We start from the raw sequence: 26,728 nt of genomic DNA, 5'->3' as shown, positions 1-26,728 counted from the left end.
TTATCGTGGCCAGGTTTTATTGACTGTTTCTGTGTGGTACCACAATACTACGTGATTCAAACCAGAAGAAGACCAGGATCTGGCCAACAAGTATGTGAAATATGCGATTGTATGAGCCTGATGAGTGCAAATCCCAGACGTAACCTAGACCTAACATGCGTTATGCTTTAAATTATTGATCGAAACCAGGTTTAATCGACACTTTCTGTGTGGTACCACACTACTACGTGATCCAAACCAGAAAAAACCCAGGATCTGGGCAACTAGTGTGCGAAATATGCGATAGTATGAGCCTGATGAGAGCAAATCCCAGATCTAACCCAGACCTCGCATGCGTTATCCTCTAAATTATTGATCGAAACCAGGTTTAATCGACACTTTCTGTGTGGTACCACACTACTACGTGATCCAAACCAGAAAAAACCCAGGATCTGGCCAACTAGTGTGCGAAATATGCGATAGTATGAGCCTGATGAGAGCAAATCCCAGATCTAACCTAGACCTAACATGCGTTATCCTCTAAATTATTGATCGAGACCAGGCTTAATCGACTGTTGCAGTGTGGTACCACATTACTACGTGATTCAAACCAGAAGAAGACCAGGATCATGCCAACAAGAGTGCGAAATATGCGAAAGTATGAGCCTGATGAGGGCAAATCCCAGACCTAACATAGACCTAACATGCGTTATCCTCTAAAATATTTATCGTGGCCAGGTTTTATTGACTGTTTCTGTGTGGTACCACAATACTACGTGATTCAAACCAGAAAAAATCCGGGATCTGTTCAACAAGTATGTGAAGAATGCGAAAGTATGAGTCTGATGAGGGCAAATCCCAGACCTAACCTAGACCTAACATGCGTAATCCTCTAAACTACTGATCGAGACCAGGCTTAATCGACTGTTTCAGTGTGGTACCACATTACTACGTGATTCAAACCAGAAGAAGACCAGGATCTTGCCAACAAGAGTGCGAAATATGCGAAAGTATGAGCCTGATGAGGGCAAATCCCAGACCTAACCTAGACCTAACATGCGTTATCCTCTAAAATATTTATCGTGGCCAGGTTTTATTGACTGTTTCTGTGTGGTACCACAATACTACGTGATTCAAACCAGAAAAAATCCGGGATCTGTTCAACAAGTATGTGAAGAATGCGAAAGTATGAGTCTGATGATGGCAAATCCCAGACCTAACCCAGACCTAGCATGCGTTATCCTCTAAAATATTGATCGTAGACAGGTTTAATTGACTGTTTCTGCGTGGTACTACAATACTACGTGATTCAAACCAGAGGAAGACCAGGTTCTGGTTAACAAGCATGTGGAATATGCGATTGGATGAGTCTGATGAGGGCAAATCCCAGACCTAACCTAGACCTAACATGCGTCATCCTCTAAAATACTTATCGTGGCCAGGTTTTATTGACTGTTTCTGTGTGGTACCACAATACTACGTGATTCAAACCAGAAAAAATCCGGGATCTGTTCAACAAGTATGTGAAGAATGCGAAAGTATGAGTCTGATGAGGGCAAATCCCAGACCTAACCTAGACCTAACATGCGTTATCCTCTAAAATATTTATCGTGGCCAGGTTTTATTGACAGTTTCTGTGTAGTACCACATTACTACGTGATTCAAACCAGAAGAAGTCCAGGATCTGGTTAACAAGTATGTGATATATGCGATTGTATAAGTCTGATGAGGGCAAATCCCAGACCTAACCCAGACCTAGCATGCGTTATCCTCTAAAATATTGATCCTGGCCAGGTTTAATTGTCTGTTTCTGTGTGGTACCACATTACTACGTGATTCAAACCAGAAGAAGACCAGGATCTGGCCAACAAAATGCGAAATATGAGATGGTATGAGTCTGATGAGGGCAAATCCCAGACCTCACCCAGTCCTAGCTTGCGTTATCCTCTATAATATTGATCGTGGCCAGGTTTAATTGACTGTTTCTGTGTGGTACCACATTACTACGTGATTCAAACCAGAAGAAGACCAGGATCTGGCCAACAAGAATGTGAAATATGCGAAAGTATGAGCCTGATGATGGCAAATCCCAGACCTAACCCAGACCTAACATGCGTTATCCTCTAAAATATTCATCGAAACCGGGTTTAATCGCCTGTTCCAGTGTGGTACCACATTACTACCTGATCCAAACCAGGAAAAACCCAGGATCTGGCCAACAAGTGTGCGAAATATGCGAAAGTATAAGCCTGATGAGAGCAAATACCAGACCTGACCTAGACCTAACATGCGTCATCCACTGAAATATTTATCGTGGCCAGGTTTTATTGACTGTTTCTGTGTGGTACCACAATACTACGTGATTCAATCCAGAAGAAGTCCAGGATCTGTTCAACAAGTATGTGAAGAACGCGAAAGTATGAGCCTGATGAGGGCAAATCCCAGATCTAACCTAGACCTAACAGGCGTTATCCTCTCAAATACTGATCGAGACCAGGCATAATCGACTGTTTTAGTGTGGTACCATACTACTACGTGATCCAAACCAGAAAAAACCCGGGATCTGTTCAAAAAATATGTGAAGAATGCGAAAGTATGTGTCTGATGAGGGCAAATCCCAGACCTAACCTAGACCTAGCATGCGTTATCCTCTAAAATATTGATCGTAGACAGGTTTAATTGACTGTTTCTGCGTGGTACTACAATGCTACGTGATTCAAACCAGAAGAAGACCAGGATCTGGCCAACAAAATGCGAAATATGCGATTGTATGAGTCTGATGAGGGCAAATCCCAGACCTAAGCCAGGCCTAGCATGCGTTATCCTCCAAAATATTGATCGTGGCCAGGTTTAATTGACTGTTTCTGTGTGGTACCACATTACTACGCGATTCAAACCAGAAGAAGACCAGGATCTGGCCAACAAGTATGTGAAATATGCGATTGTATGAGCCTGATGAGGGCAAATCCCAGACCTAACCCAGTCCTAGCTTGCGTTATCCTCTATAATATTGATCGTGGCCAGGTTTAATTGACTGTTTCTATGTGGTACACAATACTACGTGATACAGCCCAGAAAAAGACCAGGATCTTGCCAACAAGAATGCGAAATATGCGAAAGTATGAGCCTGATGAGAGCAACTCCCAGACCTAACCTAGACCTAACATGCGTTATCCTATAAAATATTGATCGAGACCAGGCTTAATCGACTGTTTCAGTGTGGTACCACATTACTATGTGATACAATCCAGAAAAAGACCAGGATCTTGCCAACAAAATTCGAAATATGCGATTGTATGAGCCTGATGAGTGCAAATCCCAGACCTAACCTAGACCTAACATGCGTTATCCTCTAAAATATTTATCGTGGCCAGGTTTTATTGACTGTTTCTGTGTGGTACCACAATACTACGTGATTTAAACCAGAAGAAGTCCAGGATCTGGTTAACAATTATGTGAAATATGCGATTGTATGAGTCTGAGGAGGGCAAATCCCAGGCCTAACCTAGACCTAGCATGCGTTATCCTCCAAAATATTGATCGTGGCCAGGTTTAATTGACTGTTTCTGTGTGGTACCACATTACTACGTGATTCATACCAGAAGAAGACCAGGATCTGGCCAACAAAATGCGAAATATGCGATTGTATGAGTCTGATGAGGGCAAATCCCAGACCTAAGCCAGGCCTAGCATGCGTTATCCTCCAAAATATTGATCGTGGCCAGGTTTAATTGACTGTTTCTGTGTGGTACCACATTACTACGTGATTCAAACCAGAAGAAGACCAGGATCTGGCCAACAAGAATGCGAAAAATGCGATTGCATGAGCCCGATGAGGGCAAATCCCAGACCTAACCTAGACCTAACATGCGTTATCCTCTAAAATATTTATCGAAACCGGGTTTAATCGACTGTTCCAGTGTGGTACCACATTACTACCTTATCCAAACCAGAAAAAACCCAGGATCTGGCCAACAAGTGTGCGAAATATGCGAAAGTATAAGCCTGATGAGAGCAAATCCCAGACCTAACCTAGACCTAACATGCGTCATCCTCTAAAATATTTATCGTGGCCTGGTTTTATTGACTGTTTCTGTGTGGTACCACAATACTACGTGATTCAAACCAGAAGAAGTCCAGGATCTGTTCAACAAGTATGTGAAGAACCCGAAAGTATGAGCCTGATGAGGGCAAGTCCCAGACCTAACACAGACCTAACATGCGTTATCCTCTAAAATACTGATCGATACCAGCCTTAATCGACTGTTTCAGTGTGGTACCACATTACTACGTGATCCAAACCAGAAGAAGTACAGGATCTGTTCAACAAGTATGTGAAGAATGCGAAAGTATGAGCCTGATGATGGCAAATCCCAGACCTAACCTAGACCTAACATGCGTCGTCCTCTAAAATATTTATCGTGGCCAGGTTTTATTGACTGTTTCTGTGTGGTACCACAATACTACGTGATTCAAACCAGAAGAAGTCCAGGATCCGTTCAACAAGTATGTGAAGAATGCGAAAGTATGAGCCTGATGATGGCAAATCCCAGACCTAACCCAGACCTAGCATGCGCTATCCTCCAAAATATTGGTCGTGGACAGGTTTAATTGACTGTTTCTGTGTGGTACCACAATACTACGTGATTCAAACCGGAAGAAGACCAGGATCTGGCCAACAAGTATGTGAAATATGCGATTGTATGGGCCTGATGAGTGCAAATCCCAGACGTAACCTAGACCTAACATGCGTTATCCTCTAAATTATTGATCGAAACCAGGTTTAATCGACACTTTCTGTGTGGTACCACACTACTACGTGATCCAAACCAGAAAAAACCCAGGATCTGGCCAACTAGTGTGCGAAATATGCGATAGTATGAGCCTGATGAGAGCAAATCCCAGATCTAACCTAGACCTAACATGCGTTATCCTCTAAAATATTGATCGAGACCAGGCTTAATCGACTGTTTCTGTGTGGTTCCACATTACTACGTGATTCAAACCAGAAGAAGACCAGGATCTTGCCAACAAGAGTGCGAAATATGCGAAAGTATGAGCCTGATCAGGGCAATTCCCAGACCTAACCTAGACCTAACATGCGTTATCCTCTAAAATATTTATCGTGGCCAGGATTTATTGACTGTTTCTGTGTGGTACCACAATACTACGTGATTCAAACCAGAAGAAGTCCAGGAACTGGTTAACAAGTATGTGAAATATGCGATTGTATGAGTCTGATGAGGGCAGATCCCAGTCCTAACCCAGACCTAGCATGCGCTATCCTCCAAAATATTGGTCGTGGACAGGTTTACTTGACTGTTTCTGTGTGGTACCACAATACTACGTGATTCAAACCGGGAGAAGACCAGGATCTGGCCAACAAAATGCGAAATATGCGTTTGTATGATTCTGATAAGGGCAAGTCCCAGACCTAACCCAGGCTTAGCATGCGTTATCCTCCAAAATATTGATCGTGGCCAGGTTTAATTGACTGTTTCTGTGTGGTACCACATTACTGCGTGATTCAAACCAGAAGAAGACTAGGATCTGGCCAACAAGAATGTGAAATATGCGATTGTATGAGTCTGATGAGGGCAAATCAAAGACCTAACCCAGGCCTAGCATGCATTATCCTCTAAAATATTGATCGTGGCCAGGTTTAATAGGCTGTTTCTGTGTGGTACCACATTACTACGTGATTCAAACCAGAAGAAGACCAGGATCTGGCCAACAAGAATGTGAAATATGCGAAAGTATGAGCCTGATGATGGCAAATCCCAAACCTAACCCAGACCTAGCATGCGTTATCCTCTAAAATATTGATCGTATTCAGGTTTAATTGACTGTTTCTGCGTGGTACCTCAATACTACGTGATTCAAACCAGAAGAAGACCAGGATCTGGCCAACAAGTATGTGAAATATGCGATTGTATGAGCCTGATGAGTGCAAATCCCTGACGTAACCTAGACCTAACATGCGTTATCCTCTAAAATATTCATCGAAACCGGGTTTAATCGAATGTTCCAGTGTGGTACCACATTACTACGTGATACAACCCAGAAAAAGACCAAGATCTTGCCAACAAGAATGCGAAATATGCGAAAGTATGAGCCTGATGAGAGCAAGTCCCAGACCTAACACAGACCTAACATGCGTTATCCTCTAAAATACTGATCGATATCAGGCTTAATCGACTGTTTCAGTGCGGTACCACATTACTACGTGATCCAAGCCAGAAAAACCCAGGATCTGTTCAACAAGTATGTGAAGAATGCGAAAGTATGAGTCTGATGAGGGCAAATCCCAGACCTAACCTAGACCTAACATGCGTTATCCTCTAAAATATTTATCGTGGCCAGGTTTTATTAACTGGTTCTGTGTGGGACCACATTACTACGTGATCCAAACCAGATAAAATCCGGGATCTGTTCAACAAGTATGTGAAGAATGCGAATGTAGGAGCCTGATGAGGGCAAGTCCCAGACCTAACCCAGGCCTAGCATGGGTTATCCTCTAAAATATTGATCGTGGCCAGGTTTAATTGACTGTTTCTGCGTGGTACCTCAATACTACGTGATTCAAACCAGAAGAAGACCAGGATCTGGCCAACAAGTATGAGAAATATGCGATTGTATGAGCCTGATGAGTGCAAATCCCAGACGTAACCTAGACCTAACATGCGTTATCCTCTAAAATATTCATCGAAACCGGGTTTAATCGAATGTTCCAGTGTGGTACCACATTACTACGTGATACAACCCAGAAAAAGACCAAGATCTTGCCAACAAGAATGCGAAATATGCGAAAGTATGAGCCTGATGAGAGCAAGTCCCAGACCTAACACAGACCTAACATGCGTTATCCTCTAAAATACTGATCGATACCAGGCTTAATCGACTGTTTCAGTGCGGTACCACATTACTACGTGATCCAAACCAGAAAAACCCAGGATCTGTTCAACAAGTATGTGAAGAATGCGAAAGTATGAGCCTGATGAGGGCAAATCGCGGACCTAACCCAGACCTAGCATGCGTTATCCTCTAAAATATTGATCGTGGCCAGGTTTAATTGACTGTTTCTTTGTGGTACCACATTACTACGTGATTCATACCAGAAGAAGACCAGGATCTGGCCAACAAAATGCGAAATATGCGATTGTATGAGTCTGATGAGGGCAAATCCCAGCCCTAAGCTAGGCCTAGCATGCGTTATCCTCCACAATATTGATCGTGGCCAGGTTTAATTGACTGTTTCTGTGTGGTAACACATTACTACGTGATTCAAACCAGAAGAAGACCAGGATCTGGCCAACAAGAATGTGAAATATGCGATTGTATGAGTCTGATGAGGGCAAATCCCAGACCTAACCCAGACCTAGCATGCGTTATCCTCTAAAATATTGATCTTGGCCAGGTTTAATTGACTGTTTCTGTGTGGTACCACATTACTACGTGATTCAAACCAGAACAAGACCAGGATCTGGCCAACAAAATGTGAAATATGCGATTGTATGAGTCAGATGAGGGCAAATCCCAGACCTAACCCAGTCCTAGCATGCGTTATCCTCTATAATATTGATCGTGGCCAGGTTTAATTGACTGTTTCTGTGTGATACCACATTACTACGTGATTCAATCCAGAAGAGGACCAGGATCTGGCCAACAAGAATGTGAAATATGCGAAGGTATGAGCCTGATGATGGCAAATCCCAGACCTAACCCAGACCTAGCATGCGTTATCCTCTAAAATATTGATCGTGGCCAGGTTTAATTGACTGTTTCTGCGTGGTACTACAATACTACGTGATTCAAACCAGAGGAAGACCAGGTTCTGGTTAACAAGTATGTGAAATGTGCGATTGTATGAGTCTGATGAGTGCAAATCCCAGACCTAACCCAGACCTAGCATGCGTTATCCTCTAAAATATTGATCGTAGACAGGTTTAATTGACTGTTTCTGCGTGGTACTACAATACTACGTGATTCAAACCAGAGGAAGACCAGGTTCTGGTTAACAAGTATGTGAAATATGCGATTGTATGAGTCTGATGAGTGCAAATCCCAGACCTAACCCAGACCTAGCATGCGTTATCCTCCAAAATATTGATCGTGGCCAGGTTTAATTGACTGTTTCTGTGTGGTACCACATTACTACGTGATTCAAACCAGAAGAAGACCAGGATCTGGCCAACAAAATGTGAAATATGCGATTGTATGAGTCAGATGAGGGCAAATCCCAGACCTAACCCAGTCCTAGCATGCGTTATCCTCTATAATATTGATCGTGGCCAGGTTTAATTGACTGTTTCTGCGTGGTACTACAATACGACGTGATTCAAACCAGAGGAAGACCAGGTTCTGGTTAACAAGTATGTGAAATATGCGATTGTATGAGTCTGATGAGTGCAAATCCCAGACCTAACCCAGACCTAGCATGCGTTATCCTCTAAAATATTGATCGTAGACAGGTTTAATTGACTGTTTCTGCGTGGTACTACAATACTACGTGATTCAAACCAGAGGAAGACCAGGTTCTGGTTAACAAGTATGTGAAATATGCGATTGTATGAGTCTGATGAGTGCAAATCCCAGACCTAACCCAGACCTAGCATGCGTTATCCTCCAAAATATTGATCGTGGCCAGGTTTAATTGACTGTTTCTGTGTGGTACCACATTACTACGTGATTCAAACCAGAAGAAGACCAGGATCTGGCCAACAAAATGTGAAATATGCGATTGTATGAGTCAGATGAGGGCAAATCCCAGACCTAACCCAGTCCTAGCATGCGTTATCCTCTATAATATTGATCGTGGCCAGGTTTAATTGACTGTTTCTGCGTGGTACTACAATACTACGTGATTCAAACCAGAGGAAGACCAGGTTCTGGTTAACAAGTATGTGAAATATGCGATTGTATGAGTCTGATGAGTGCAAATCCCAGACCTAACCCAGACCTAGCATGCGTTATCCTCTAAAATATTGATCGTAGACAGGTTTAATTGACTGTTTCTGCGTGGTACTACAATACTACGTGATTCAAACCAGAGGAAGACCAGGTTCTGGTTAACAAGTATGTGAAATATGCGATTGTATGAGTCTGATGAGTGCAAATCCCAGACCTAACCCAGACCTAGCATGCGTTATCCTCCAAAATATTGATCGTGGCCAGGTTTAATTGACTGTTTCTGTGTGGTACCACATTACTACCTTATCCAAACCAGAAAAAACCCAGGATCTGGCCAACAAGTGTGCGAAATATGCGAAAGTATAAGCCTGATGAGAGCAAATCCCAGACCTAACCTAGACCTAACATGCGTCACCCTCTAAAATATTTATCGTGGCCAGGTTTTATTGACTGTTTCTGTGTGGTACCACAATACTACGTGATTCAAACCAGAGGAAGTCCAGGATCTGTTCAACAAGTATGTGAAGAACCCGAAAGTATGAGCCTGATGATGGCAAATCCCAGACCTAACCCAGACCTAGCATGCGTTATCCTCTAAAATATTGATCGTAGACAGGTTTAGTTGACTGTTTCTGCGTGGTACTACGATACTACGTGACTCAAACCAGAGGAAGACCAGGATCTGGTTAACAAGTATGTGAAATATGCGATTGTATGAGTCTGATGAGTGCAAATCCCAGACCTAACCCAGACCTAGCATGCGTTATCCTCCAAAATATTGATCGTGGCCAGGTTTAATTGACTGTTTCTGTGTGGTACCACATTACTACGTGATTCAAACCAGAAGAAGACCAGGATCTGGCCAACAAAATGTGAAATATGCGATTGTATGAGTCAGATGAGGGCAAATCCCAGACCTAACCCAGTCCTAGCATGCGTTATCCTCTATAATATTGATCGTGGCCAGGTTTAATTGACTGTTTCTGCGTGGTACTACAATACTACGTGATTCAAACCAGAGGAAGACCAGGTTCTGGTTAACAAGTATGTGAAATATGCGATTGTATGAGTCTGATGAGTGCAAATCCCAGACCTAACCCAGACCTAGCATGCGTTATCCTCCAAAATATTGATCGTGGCCAGGTTTAATTGACTGTTTCTGTGTGGTACCACATTACTACCTTATCCAAACCAGAAAAAACCCAGGATCTGGCCAACAAGTGTGCGAAATATGCGAAAGTATAAGCCTGATGAGAGCAAATCCCAGACCTAACCTAGACCTAACATGCGTCACCCTCTAAAATATTTATCGTGGCCAGGTTTTATTGACTGTTTCTGTGTGGTACCACAATACTACGTGATTCAAACCAGAGGAAGTCCAGGATCTGTTCAACAAGTATGTGAAGAACCCGAAAGTATGAGCCTGATGAAGGCAAATCCCAGACCTAACCCAGACCTAGCATGCGTTATCCTCTAAAATATTGATCGTAGACAGGTTTAGTTGACCGTTTCTGCGTGGTACTACGATACTACGTGACTCAAACCAGAGGAAGACCAGGATCTGGTTAACAAGTATGTGAAATATGCGATTGTATGAGTCGGATGAGGGCAAATCCCAGACCTAACCTAGACCTAACATGCGTTATCCTCTAAAATATCGATCGAGGCCAGGCTTAATAGACTGTCTCGGTGGTGGTACCACATTACTACGTGATCCAAACCAGATAAAACCCGGGATCTGTTCAACAAGTATGTAAAAATGCGATTGTATGAGTCTGATAAGGGCAAATCCCAGACCTAACCTAGACCTAACATGGGTTATCCTCTAAAATATTGATCGAGGCCAGGCTTAATAGACTGTCTCGGTGGTGGTACCACATTACTACGTGATCTAAACCAGATAAAACCCGGGATCTGTTCAACAAGTATGTAAAAATGCGATTGTATGAGTCTGATGAGGGCAAATCCCAGACCTAACCCAGACCTAGCATGCGTTATCCTCTAAAATATTGATGGTGGCCAGGTTTAATTGACTGTTTCTGTGTGGTACCACAATACTACGTGATTCAAACCAGAAGAAGTCCAGGATCTGGCCAACAAAATTCGAAATATGCGATTGTATGAGCCTGATGAGTGCAAATCCCAGACCTAACCTAGACCTAACATGGGTTATCCTCTAAAATATTGATCGAGGCCAGGTTTAATTGACTGTTTCTGTGTGGTACCACATTACTACCTTATCCAAACCAGAAAAAACCCAGGATCTGGCCAACAAGTGTGCGAAATATGCGAAAGTATAAGCCTGATGAGAGCAAATCCCAGACCTAACCTAGACCTAACATGCGTCACCCTCTAAAATATTTATCGTGGCCAGGTTTTATTGACTGTTTCTGTGTGGTACCACAATACTACGTGATTCAAACCAGAGGAAGTCCAGGATCTGTTCAACAAGTATGTGAAGAACCCGAAAGTATGAGCCTGATGATGGCAAATCCCAGACCTAACCCAGACCTAGCATGCGTTATCCTCTAAAATATTGATCGTAGACAGGTTTAGTTGACTGTTTCTGCGTGGTACTACGATACTACGTGACTCAAACCAGAGGAAGACCAGGATCTGGTTAACAAGTATGTGAAATATGCGATTGTATGAGTCTGATGAGTGCAAATCCCAGACCTAACCCAGACCTAGCATGCGTTATCCTCCAAAATATTGATCGTGGCCAGGTTTAATTGACTGTTTCTGTGTGGTACCACATTACTACGTGATTCAAACCAGAAGAAGACCAGGATCTGGCCAACAAAATGTGAAATATGCGATTGTATGAGTCAGATGAGGGCAAATCCCAGACCTAACCCAGTCCTAGCATGCGTTATCCTCTATAATATTGATCGTGGCCAGGTTTAATTGACTGTTTCTGCGTGGTACTACAATACTACGTGATTCAAACCAGAGGAAGACCAGGTTCTGGTTAACAAGTATGTGAAATATGCGATTGTATGAGTCTGATGAGTGCAAATCCCAGACCTAACCCAGACCTAGCATGCGTTATCCTCCAAAATATTGATCGTGGCCAGGTTTAATTGACTGTTTCTGTGTGGTACCACATTACTACCTTATCCAAACCAGAAAAAACCCAGGATCTGGCCAACAAGTGTGCGAAATATGCGAAAGTATAAGCCTGATGAGAGCAAATCCCAGACCTAACCTAGACCTAACATGCGTCACCCTCTAAAATATTTATCGTGGCCAGGTTTTATTGACTGTTTCTGTGTGGTACCACAATACTACGTGATTCAAACCAGAGGAAGTCCAGGATCTGTTCAACAAGTATGTGAAGAACCCGAAAGTATGAGCCTGATGAAGGCAAATCCCAGACCTAACCCAGACCTAGCATGCGTTATCCTCTAAAATATTGATCGTAGACAGGTTTAGTTGACCGTTTCTGCGTGGTACTACGATACTACGTGACTCAAACCAGAGGAAGACCAGGATCTGGTTAACAAGTATGTGAAATATGCGATTGTATGAGTCGGATGAGGGCAAATCCCAGACCTAACCTAGACCTAACATGCGTTATCCTCTAAAATATCGATCGAGGCCAGGCTTAATAGACTGTCTCGGTGGTGGTACCACATTACTACGTGATCCAAACCAGATAAAACCCGGGATCTGTTCAACAAGTATGTAAAAATGCGATTGTATGAGTCTGATAAGGGCAAATCCCAGACCTAACCTAGACCTAACATGGGTTATCCTCTAAAATATTGATCGAGGCCAGGCTTAATAGACTGTCTCGGTGGTGGTACCACATTACTACGTGATCTAAACCAGATAAAACCCGGGATCTGTTCAACAAGTATGTAAAAATGCGATTGTATGAGTCTGATGAGGGCAAATCCCAGACCTAACCCAGACCTAGCATGCGTTATCCTCTAAAATATTGATGGTGGCCAGGTTTAATTGACTGTTTCTGTGTGGTACCACAATACTACGTGATTCAAACCAGAAGAAGTCCAGGATCTGGCCAACAAAATTCGAAATATGCGATTGTATGAGCCTGATGAGTGCAAATCCCAGACCTAACCTAGACCTAACATGGGTTATCCTCTAAAATATTGATCGAGGCCAGGTTTAATTGACTGTTTCTGTGTGGTACCACAATACTACGTGATTCAAACCGGAAGAAGACCAGGATCTGGCCAACAAGAATGTGAAATATGCGAAAGTATGAGCCTGATGATGGCAAATCCCAGACCTAACCCAGACCTAGCATGCGTTATCCTCTAAAATATTGATCGTAAACAGGTTTAATTGACTGTTTCTGCGTGGTACCTCAATACTACATGATTCAAACCAGAAGAAGACCAGGATCTGGCCAACAAGAATGTGAAATATGCGATTGTATGAGTCTGATGAGGGCAAATCCCAGACCTAACCCAGACCTAGCATGCGTTATCGTCTAAAATATTGATGGTGGCCAGGTTTAATTGACTGTTTCTGTGTGGTACCACATTACTACGTGATTCAAACCAGAAGAAGACCAGGATCTGGCCAACAAGAATGTGAAATATGCGATTGTATGAGTCTGATGAGGGCAAATCCCAGACCAAACCCAGACCTAGCATGCGTTATCCTCTAAAATATTGATCGTGGCCAGGTTTAATTGACTGTTTCTGTGTGGTACCACATTACTACGTGATTCAAACCAGAAGAAGACTAGGATCTGGCCAACAAAATGTGAAATATGCGATTGTATGAGCCTGATGATGGCAAATTCCAGACCTAACCCAGACCTAGCATGCGTTATCCTCTATAATATTGATCGTGGCCAGGTTTAATTGACTGTTTCTGTGTGATACCACATTAGTACGTGATTCAAACCAGAGGAAGACCAGGATCTGGCCAACAAGAATGTGAAATATGCGAAGGTATGAGCCTGACGATGGCAAATCCCAGACCTAACCCAGACCTAGCATGCGTTATTCTCTAAAATATTGATCGTAGACAGGTTTAATTGACTGCTTCTGCGTGGTACCACAATACTACGTGATTCAAACCAGAAGAAAACCAGGATCTGGCCAACAAGAATGTGAAATATGCGAAGGTATGAGCCTGATGATGGCAAATTCCAGACCTAACCCAGACCTAGCATGCGTTATCCTCTAAAATATTGATCGTAGACAGGTTTAATTGACTGTTTCTGCGTGGTACTACAATACTACGTGATTCAAACCAGAGGAAGACCAGGTTCTGGTTAACAAGTATGTGAAATATGCGATTGTATGAGTCTGATGATGGCAAATTCCAGACCTAACCCAGACCTAGCATGCGTTATCCTCTAAAATATTGATCGTAGACAGGTTTAATTGACTGTTTCTGCGTGGTAGTACAATACTACGTGATTCAAACCAGAGGAAGACCAAGATCTTGCCAACAAGTATGTGAAGAATGCGAAAGTATGAGCCTGATGAGTGCAAATCCCAGACCTAACCCAGACCTAGCATGCGTTATCCTCTAAAATATTGATCGAGGCCAGGCTTAATAGACTGTCTCGGTGGTGCTACAACAGTACTACGTGACCCAAACCAGATAAAACCCGGGATCTGTTCAACAAGTATGTAAAAATGCGTAAGTATGAGTCTGATGAGGGCAAATTCCAGATCTAACCCAGACCTAGCATGCGTTATCCTCTAAAATATTGATGGTGGCCAGGTTTAATTGACTGTTTCTGGGTGGTACCACAATACTACGTGATTCAAACCAGAAAAAACCTAGGATCTGCTCAAAAAGTATGTGTAGAATGCGAAAGTATGAGCCAAATGAGGGCAAATCCCAGTCCTAACCCAGGCATAGCATGCGTTATCCTCTAAAATATTGATCGTGGCCAGGTTTAATTGACTGTTTCTGTGTGGTACCACATTACTACGTGATTCAAACCAGAAGAAGACCAGGATCTGACCAACAAGAATGTGAAATATGCGATTGTATGAGTCTGATAAGGGCAAATCCCAGACCTAACCCAGACCTAGCATGCTTATCCTCTAAAATATTGATCGTGGCCAGGTTTAATTGACTGTTTCTGTGTGGTACCACATTACTACGTGATTCAAACCAGAAGAAGACCAGGATCTGGCCAACAAGTATGTGAAGAATGCGAAAGTATGAGCCTGATGAGGGCAAGTCCCAGACCTAACCCAGACCTAGCATACGTTATCCTCTAACATATTGATCGTGGCCAGGCTTAATTGCCTGTTTCTGTGTGGTACCACATTACTACGTGATTCAAACCAGAAGAAGACCAGGATCTGGCCAACAAGAATGTGAAGTATGCGAAAGTATGAGCCTGATGAGTGCAAATCCCAGACCTAACCCAGACCTAGCATGCGTTATCCTCTAAAATATTGATCGAGGCCAGGCTTAATAGACTGTCTCGGTGGTGGTACAACATTGCTACGTGATCCAAACCAGATAAAACCCGGGATCTGTTCAACAAGTATGTAAAAATGCGTAAGTATGAGTCTGATGAGGGCAAATCCCAGACCTAACCCAGACCTAGCATGCGTTATCCTCTAAAATATTTATCGTGGCCAGGTTTTATTGACTGTTTCTGTGTGGTACCACATTACTACGTGATCCAAACCAGATAAAACCCAGGATCTGTTCAACAAGTATGTGAAGAATGCGAAAGTATGAGCCTGATGAGTGCAAATCCCAGACCTAACCCAGACCTAGCATGCGTTATCCTCTAAAATATTGATGGTGGCCAGGTTTAATTGACTGTTTCTGTGTGGTACCACATTACTACGTGATTCAAACCAGAAGAAGTCCAGGATATGGCCAACAAAATTCGAAATATGCGATTGTATGAGCCTGATGAGTGCAAATCCCAGACCTAACCTAGACCTAACATGGGTTATCCTCTAAAATATTGATCGAGGCCAGGTTTAATTGACTGTTTCTGTGTTGTACCACAATACTACGTGATTCAAACCGGAAGAAGACCAGGATCTGGCCAACAAAATGCGAAATATGCGTTTGTATGATTCTGATAACGGCAAGTCCCAGACCTAACCCAGGCTTAGCATGCGTTATCCTCCAAAATATTGATCGTGGCCAGGTTTAATTGACTGTTTCTGTGTGGTACCACATTACTACGTGATTCAATCCAGAAGAAGACCAGGATCTGGCCAACAAGAATGTGAAATATGCGAAAGTATGAGCCTGATGATGGCAAATCCCAGACCTAACCCAGACCTAGCATGCGTTATCCTCTAAAATATTGATCGTAAACAGGTTTAATTGACTGTTTCTGCGTGGTACCTCAATACTACGTGATTCAAACCAGAAGAAGACCAGGATCTGGCCAACAAGTATGTGAAATATGCGATTGTATGAGCCTGATGAGTGCAAATCCCTGACGTAACCTAGACCTAACATGCGTTATCCTCTAAAATATTCATCGAAACCGGGTTTAATCGAATGTTCCAGTGTGGTACCACATTACTACGTGATACAACCCAGAAAAAGACCAAGATCTTGCCAACAAGAATGCGAAATATGCGAAAGTATGAGCCTGATGAGAGCAAGTCCCAGACCTTACACAGACCTAACATGCGTTATCCTCTAAAATACTGATCGTAGACAGGTTTAATTGACTGCTTCTGCGTGGTACCACAATACTACGTGATTCAAACCAGAAGAAGACCAGGATCTGGCCAACAAGAATGTGAAATATGCGATTGTATGAGTCTGATGAGGGCAAATCCCAGACCTAACCAAGACCTAGCATGCGTTATCCTCTAAAATATTGATCGTGGCCAGTTTTAATTGACTGTTTCTGTGTGGTACCACATTACTACGTGATTCAAACCAGAAGAAGACCAGGATCTGGCCAACAAAATGTGAAATATGCGATTGTATGTGTCTGATGAGGGCAAATCCCAGACCTGACCCAATCCTCGCATGCGTTATCCTCTATAATATTGATCGTGGCCAGATTTAATTGACTGTTTCTGTGTGATACCACATTACTACGTGATTCAAACCAGAAGAAGACCAGGATCTGGCCAACAAGAATGTGAAATATGCGAAGGTATGAGCCTGATGAGTGCAAATCCCAGACCTAACACAGACCTAGCATGCGTTATCCTCTAAAATATTGATCGTGGCCAGGTTTAATTGATTGTTTCTGTGTGGTACCACATTACTACGTGATTCAAACCAGAAGAAGACCAGGATCTGGCCAACAAAATGTGAAATATGCGATTGTATGGGTCTGATGAGGGCAAATCCCAGACCAAACCCAGTCCTAGCATGCGTTATCCTCTATAATATTGATCGTGGCCAGGTTTAATTGACTGTTTCTGTGTGATACCACATTACTACGCGATTCAAACCAGAAGAAGACCAGGATCTGGTCAACAAGAATGTGAAATATGCGAAGGTATGAGCCTGATGACGGCAAATCCCAAACGTAACCTAGACCTAACATGCGTTATCCTCTAAATTATTGATCGACACCAGGTTTAACCGACACTTTCTGTGTGGTACCACACTACTACGTGACCCAAACCAGAAAAAACCCAGGATCTGGCCAACTAGTGTGCGAAATATGCGATAGTATGAGCCTGATGACAGCAAATCCCAGATCTAACCTAGACCTAACATGCGTTATCCTCTAAAATACTGATCGTGGCCAGGCTTAATTGACTGTTTCAGTGTGGTACCACATTATTACGTGATTCAAACCAGAAGAAGACCAGGATCTGGCCAACAAGTATGTGAAATATGCGATTGTATGAGCCTGATGAGTGCAAATCCCAGACGTAACCTAGACCTAACATGCGTTATCCTCTAAAATATTCATCGAAACCGGGTTTAATCGAATGTTCCAGTGTGGTACCACATTACTACGTGATACAACCCAGAAAAAGACCAGGATCATGCCAACAAGAATGCGAAATATGCGAAAGTATGTGCCTGATGAGAGCAAGTCCCAGACCTAACACAGACCTAACATACGTTATCCTCTAAAATACTGATCGATACCAGGCTTAATCGACTGTTTCAGTGTGGTGCCACATTACTACGTGATCCAGAACAGAAAGAACCCAGGATCTGGCCAACTAGTGTGCGAAATATGCGAAAGTATGAGCCTGATGAGAGCAAGTCCCAGACCTAACCCAGGCCTAGCATGCGTTATCCTCTAAAATATTTATCGTGGCCAGGTTTTATGGACTGTTTCTGTGTGGTACCACATTACTACGTGATCCAAACCAGATAAAACCCAGGATCAGTTCAACAAGTATGTGAAGAATGCGAAAGTATGAGCCTGATGAGGGCAAGTCCCAGACCTAACCCAGACCAAGCATACGTTATCCTCTAAAATATTGATCGTGGCCAGGCTTAATTGACTGTTTCTGTGTGGTACCACATTACTACGTGATTCAAACCAGAAGAAGACCAGGATCTGGCCAACAAGTATGTGAAATATGCGATTGTATGAGCCAGATGAGTGCAAATCCCAGACGTAACCTAGACCTAACATGCGTTATCCTCTAAAATATTCATCGAAACCGGGTTTAATCGAATGTTCCAGTGTGGTACCACATTACTACGTGATACAACCTAGAAAAAGACCAGGATCATGCCAACAAGAATGCGAAATATGCGAAAGTATGAGCCTGATGAGAGCAAGTCCCAGACCTAACCTAGACCTAACATGCGTTATCCTCTAAATTATCGATCGAAATCAGATTTAATCGACACTTTCAGTGTGGTACCACACTACTACGTGATCCAAACCAGGAAAAACCTAGGATCTGCTCAAAAAGTATGTGTAGAATGCGAAAGTATGAGCCAAATGAGGGCAAATCCCGGTCCTAACCCAGGCCTAGCATTCGTTATCCTCTAAAATACTTATCGTGGCCAGGTTTTATTGACTGTTTCTGTGTGGTACCACATTACTACGTGATCCAAGCCAGATAAAACCCAGGATCTGTTCAACAAGTATGTGGAGAATGCGAAAGTATGAGCCTGATGAGGGCAAGTCCCAGACCTAACCCAGACCTAGCATACGTTATCCTCTAAAATATTGATCGTGGCCAGGCTTAATTGACTGTTTCTGTGTGGTACCATATTACTACGTGATTCAAACCAGAAGAAGACCAGGATCTGGCCAACAAGTATGTGAAATATGCGATTGTATGAGCCTGATGAGTGCAAATCCCAGACGTAACCTAAACCTAACATGCGTTATCCTCTAAAATATTCATCGAAACCGGGTTTAATCGAATGTTCCAGTGTGGTACCACATTACTACGTGATACAACCCAGAAAAAGACCAGGATCATGCCAACAAGAATGCGAAATATGCGAAAGTATGTGCCTGATGAGAGCAAGTCCCAGACCTAACACAGACCTAACATACGTTATCCTCTAAAATACTGATCGATACCAGGCTTAATCGACTGTTTCAGTGTGGTGCCACATTACTACGTGATCCAGAACAGAAAGAACCCAGGATCTGGCCAACTAGTGTGCGAAATATGCGAAAGTATGAGCCTGATGAGAGCAAGTCCCAGACCTAACCCAGGCCTAGCATGCGTTATCCTCTAAAATATTTATCGTGGCCCGGTTTTATTGACTGTTTCTGTGTGGTACCACATTACTACGTGATCCAAACCAGATAAAACCCAGGATCTGTTCAACAAGTATGTGAAGAATGCGAAAGTATGAGCCTGATGAGGGCAAGTCCCAGACCTAACCCAGACCTAGCATACGTTATCCTCTAAAATATTCATCGTGGCCAGGCTTAATTGCCTGGTTCTGTGTGGTACCACATTACTACGTGATTTAAACCAGAAGAAGACCAGGATCTGGCCAACAAGTATGTGAAATATGCGATTGTATGAGCCTGATGAGTGCAAATCCCAGACGTAACCTAGACCTAACATGCGTGAGCCTCTAAAATATTCATCGAAACCGGGTTTAATCGAATGTTCCAGTGTGGTACCACATTACTACGTGATACAACCCAGAAAAAGACCAGGATCTTGCCAACAAGAATGCGAAATATACGAAAGTATGAGCCTGATGAGGGCAAGTCCCAGACCTAACCCAGGCCTAGCATGCGTTATCCTCTAAAATATTTATCGTGGCCCGGTTTTATTGACTGTTTCTGTGTGGTACCACATTACTACGTGATCCAAACCAGATAAAACCCAGGATCTGTTCAACAAGTATGTGAAGAATGCGAAAGTATGAGCCTGATGAGGGCAAGTCCCAGACCTAACCCAGACCTAGCATACGTTATCCTCTAAAATATTCATCGTGGCCAGGCTTAATTGCCTGGTTCTGTGTGGTACCACATTACTACGTGATTCAAACCAGAGGAAGACCAGGATCTGGCCAACAAGAATGTGAAATATGCGAAAGTACGAGCCTGATGAGTGCAAATCCCAGACCTAACCCAGACCTAGCATGCGTTATCCTCTAAAATATTGATCGAGGCCAGGCTTAATAGACTGTCTCGGTGGTGGTACAACATTGCTACGTGATCCAAACCAGATAAAACCCGGGATCTGTTCAACAAGTATGTATAAATGCGTAAGTATGAGTCTGATGAGGGCAAATCCCAGACCTAACCCAGACCTAGCATGCGTTATCCTCTAAAATATTTATCGTGGCCAGGTTTTATTGACTGTTTCTGTGTGGTACCACATTACTACGTGATCCAAACCAGATAAAACCCAGGATCTGTTCAACAAGTATGTGAAGAATGCGAAAGTATGAGCCTGATGAGTGCAAATCCCAGACCTAACCCAGACCTAGCATGCGTTATCCTCTAAAATATTGATCGTAAACAGGTTTAATTGACTGTTTCTGCGTGGTACCTCAATACTACGTGATTCAAACCAGAAGAAGACCAGGATCTGGCCAACAAGTATGTGAAATATGCGATTGTATGAGCCTGATGAGTGCAAATCCCTGACGTAACCTAGACCTAACATGCGTTATCCTCTAAAATATTCATCGAAACCGGGTTTAATCGAATGTTCCAGTGTGGTACCACATTACTACGTGATACAACCCAGAAAAAGACCAAGATCTTGCCAACAAGAATGCGAAATATGCGAAAGTATGAGCCTGATGAGAGCAAGTCCCAGACCTTACACAGACCTAACATGCGTTATCCTCTAAAATACTGATCGTAGACAGGTTTAATTGACTGCTTCTGCGTGGTACCACAATACTACGTGATTCAAACCAGAAGAAGACCAGGATCTGGCCAACAAGAATGTGAAATATGCGATTGTATGAGTCTGATGAGGGCAAATCCCAGACCTAACCAAGACCTAGCATGCGTTATCCTCTAAAATATTGATCGTGGCCAGTTTTAATTGACTGTTTCTGTGTGGTACCACATTACTACGTGATTCAAACCAGAAGAAGACCAGGATCTGGCCAACAAAATGTGAAATATGCGATTGTATGTGTCTGATGAGGGCAAATCCCAGACCTGACCCAATCCTAGCATGCGTTATCCTCTATAATATTGATCGTGGCCAGATTTAATTGACTGTTTCTGTGTGATACCACATTACTACGTGATTCAAACCAGAAGAAGACCAGGATCTGGCCAACAAGAATGTGAAATATGCGAAGGTATGAGCCTGATGAGTGCAAATCCCAGACCTAACACAGACCTAGCATGCGTTATCCTCTAAAATATTGATCGTGGCCAGGTTTAATTGATTGTTTCTGTGTGGTACCACATTACTACGTGATTCAAACCAGAAGAAGACCAGGATCTGGCCAACAAAATGTGAAATATGCGATTGTATGGGTCTGATGAGGGCAAATCCCAGACCAAACCCAGTCCTAGCATGCGTTATCCTCTATAATATTGATCGTGGCCAGGTTTAATTGACTGTTTCTGTGTGATACCACATTACTACGCGATTCAAACCAGAAGAAGACCAGGATCTGGTCAACAAGAATGTGAAATATGCGAAGGTATGAGCCTGATGACGGCAAATCCCAGACCTAACCCAGACCTAGCATGCGTTATCCTCTAAAATATTGATCGTGGCCAGGTTTAATTGACTGTTTCTGCGTGGTACTACAATACTACGTGATTCAAACCAGAGGAAGACCAGGTTCTGGTTAACAAGTATGTGAAATATGCGATTGTATGAGTCTGATGAGTGCAAATCCCAGACCTAACCCAGACCTAGCATGCGTTATCCTCTAAAATATTGATCGTAGACAGGTTTAATTGACTGTTTCTGCGTGGTACTACAATACTACGTGATTCAAACCAGAGGAAGACCAGGTTCTGGTTAACAAGTATGTGAAATATGCGATTGTATGAGTCTGATGAGTGCAAATCCCAGACCTAACCCAGACCTAGCATGCGTTATCCTCCAAAATATTGATCGTGGCCAGGTTTAATTGACTGTTTCTGTGTGGTACCACATTACTACGTGATTCAAACCAGAAGAAGACCAGGATCTGGCCAACAAAATGTGAAATATGCGATTGTATGAGTCAGATGAGGGCAAATCCCAGACCTAACCCAGTCCTAGCATGCGTTATCCTCTATAATATTGATCGTGGCCAGGTTTAATTGACTGTTTCTGCGTGGTACTACAATACTACGTGATTCAAACCAGAGGAAGACCAGGTTCTGGTTAACAAGTATGTGAAATATGCGATTGTATGAGTCTGATGAGTGCAAATCCCAGACCTAACCCAGACCTAGCATGCGTTATCCTCTAAAATATTGATCGTAGACAGGTTTAATTGACTGTTTCTGCGTGGTACTACAATACTACGTGATTCAAACCAGAGGAAGACCAGGTTCTGGTTAACAAGTATGTGAAATATGCGATTGTATGAGTCTGATGAGTGCAAATCCCAGACCTAACCCAGACCTAGCATGCGTTATCCTCCAAAATATTGATCGTGGCCAGGTTTAATTGACTGTTTCTGTGTGGTACCACATTACTACCTTATCCAAACCAGAAAAAACCCAGGATCTGGCCAACAAGTGTGCGAAATATGCGAAAGTATAAGCCTGATGAGAGCAAATCCCAGACCTAACCTAGACCTAACATGCGTCACCCTCTAAAATATTTATCGTGGCCAGGTTTTATTGACTGTTTCTGTGTGGTACCACAATACTACGTGATTCAAACCAGAGGAAGTCCAGGATCTGTTCAACAAGTATGTGAAGAACCCGAAAGTATGAGCCTGATGATGGCAAATCCCAGACCTAACCCAGACCTAGCATGCGTTATCCTCTAAAATATTGATCGTAGACAGGTTTAGTTGACTGTTTCTGCGTGGTACTACGATACTACGTGACTCAAACCAGAGGAAGACCAGGATCTGGTTAACAAGTATGTGAAATATGCGATTGTATGAGTCTGATGAGTGCAAATCCCAGACCTAACCCAGACCTAGCATGCGTTATCCTCCAAAATATTGATCGTGGCCAGGTTTAATTGACTGTTTCTGTGTGGTACCACATTACTACGTGATTCAAACCAGAAGAAGACCAGGATCTGGCCAACAAAATGTGAAATATGCGATTGTATGAGTCAGATGAGGGCAAATCCCAGACCTAACCCAGTCCTAGCATGCGTTATCCTCTATAATATTGATCGTGGCCAGGTTTAATTGACTGTTTCTGCGTGGTACTACAATACTACGTGATTCAAACCAGAGGAAGACCAGGTTCTGGTTAACAAGTATGTGAAATATGCGATTGTATGAGTCTGATGAGTGCAAATCCCAGACCTAACCCAGACCTAGCATGCGTTATCCTCTAAAATATTGATCGTAGACAGGTTTAATTGACTGTTTCTGCGTGGTACTACAATACTACGTGATTCAAACCAGAGGAAGACCAGGTTCTGGTTAACAAGTATGTGAAATATGCGATTGTATGAGTCTGATGAGTGCAAATCCCAGACCTAACCCAGACCTAGCATGCGTTATCCTCCAAAATATTGATCGTGGCCAGGTTTAATTGACTGTTTCTGTGTGGTACCACATTACTACCTTATCCAAACCAGAAAAAACCCAGGATCTGGCCAACAAGTGTGCGAAATATGCGAAAGTATAAGCCTGATGAGAGCAAATCCCAGACCTAACCTAGACCTAACATGCGTCACCCTCTAAAATATTTATCGTGGCCAGGTTTTATTGACTGTTTCTGTGTGGTACCACAATACTACGTGATTCAAACCAGAGGAAGTCCAGGATCTGTTCAACAAGTATGTGAAGAACCCGAAAGTATGAGCCTGATGAAGGCAAATCCCAGACCTAACCCAGACCTAGCATGCGTTATCCTCTAAAATATTGATCGTAGACAGGTTTAGTTGACCGTTTCTGCGTGGTACTACGATACTACGTGACTCAAACCAGAGGAAGACCAGGATCTGGTTAACAAGTATGTGAAATATGCGATTGTATGAGTCTGATGAGGGCAAATCCCAGACCTAACCTAGACCTAACATGCGTTATCCTCTAAAATATCGATCGAGGCCAGGCTTAATAGACTGTCTCGGTGGTGGTACCACATTACTACGTGATCCAAACCAGATAAAACCCGGGATCTGTTCAACAAGTATGTAAAAATGCGATTGTATGAGTCTGATAAGGGCAAATCCCAGACCTAACCTAGACCTAACATGGGTTATCCTCTAAAATATTGATCGAGGCCAGGCTTAATAGACTGTCTCGGTGGTGGTACCACATTACTACGTGATCTAAACCAGATAAAACCCGGGATCTGTTCAACAAGTATGTAAAAATGCGATTGTATGAGTCTGATGAGGGCAAATCCCAGACCTAACCCAGACCTAGCATGCGTTATCCTCTAAAATATTGATGGTGGCCAGGTTTAATTGACTGTTTCTGTGTGGTACCACAATACTACGTGATTCAAACCAGAAGAAGTCCAGGATCTGGCCAACAAAATTCGAAATATGCGATTGTATGAGCCTGATGAGTGCAAATCCCAGACCTAACCTAGACCTAACATGGGTTATCCTCTAAAATATTGATCGAGGCCAGGTTTAATTGACTGTTTCTGTGTGGTACCACAATACTACGTGATTCAAACCGGAAGAAGACCAGGATCTGGCCAACAAGAATGTGAAATATGCGAAAGTATGAGCCTGATGATGGCAAATCCCAGACCTAACCCAGACCTAGCATGCGTTATCCTCTAAAATATTGATCGTAAACAGGTTTAATTGACTGTTTCTGCGTGGTACCTCAATACTACATGATTCAAACCAGAAGAAGACCAGGATCTGGCCAACAAGAATGTGAAATATGCGATTGTATGAGTCTGATGAGGGCAAATCCCAGACCTAACCCAGACCTAGCATGCGTTATCGTCTAAAATATTGATGGTGGCCAGGTTTAATTGACTGTTTCTGTGTGGTACCACATTACTACGTGATTCAAACCAGAAGAAGACCAGGATCTGGCCAACAAGAATGTGAAATATGCGATTGTATGAGTCTGATGAGGGCAAATCCCAGACCAAACCCAGACCTAGCATGCGTTATCCTCTAAAATATTGATCGTGGCCAGGTTTAATTGACTGTTTCTGTGTGGTACCACATTACTACGTGATTCAAACCAGAAGAAGACTAGGATCTGGCCAACAAAATGTGAAATATGCGATTGTATGAGCCTGATGATGGCAAATTCCAGACCTAACCCAGACCTAGCATGCGTTATCCTCTATAATATTGATCGTGGCCAGGTTTAATTGACTGTTTCTGTGTGATACCACATTAGTACGTGATTCAAACCAGAGGAAGACCAGGATCTGGCCAACAAGAATGTGAAATATGCGAAGGTATGAGCCTGACGATGGCAAATCCCAGACCTAACCCAGACCTAGCATGCGTTATTCTCTAAAATATTGATCGTAGACAGGTTTAATTGACTGCTTCTGCGTGGTACCACAATACTACGTGATTCAAACCAGAAGAAGACCAGGATCTGGCCAACAAGAATGTGAAATATGCGAAGGTATGAGCCTGATGATGGCAAATTCCAGACCTAACCCAGACCTAGCATGCGTTATCCTCTAAAATATTGATCGTAGACAGGTTTAATTGACTGTTTCTGCGTGGTACTACAATACTACGTGATTCAAACCAGAGGAAGACCAGGTTCTGGTTAACAAGTATGTGAAATATGCGATTGTATGAGTCTGATGATGGCAAATTCCAGACCTAACCCAGACCTAGCATGCGTTATCCTCTAAAATATTGATCGTAGACAGGTTTAATTGACTGTTTCTGCGTGGTAGTACAATACTACGTGATTCAAACCAGAGGAAGACCAAGATCTTGCCAACAAGTATGTGAAGAATGCGAAAGTATGAGCCTGATGAGTGCAAATCCCAGACCTAACCCAGACCTAGCATGCGTTATCCTCTAAAATATTGATCGAGGCCAGGCTTAATAGACTGTCTCGGTGGTGCTACAACAGTACTACGTGACCCAAACCAGATAAAACCCGGGATCTGTTCAACAAGTATGTAAAAATGCGTAAGTATGAGTCTGATGAGGGCAAATTCCAGATCTAACCCAGACCTAGCATGCGTTATCCTCTAAAATATTGATGGTGGCCAGGTTTAATTGACTGTTTCTGGGTGGTACCACAATACTACGTGATTCAAACCAGAAAAAACCTAGGATCTGCTCAAAAAGTATGTGTAGAATGCGAAAGTATGAGCCAAATGAGGGCAAATCCCAGTCCTAACCCAGGCATAGCATGCGTTATCCTCTAAAATATTGAT

The sequence above is a fragment of the Colletes latitarsis genome, unplaced genomic scaffold, assembly GCF_051014445.1.
Source record: "Colletes latitarsis isolate SP2378_abdomen unplaced genomic scaffold, iyColLati1 scaffold0006, whole genome shotgun sequence".
Lineage (NCBI taxonomy): Eukaryota > Metazoa > Arthropoda > Insecta > Hymenoptera > Colletidae > Colletes > Colletes latitarsis.
Note: the sequence above shows the minus strand (reverse complement) of the source record.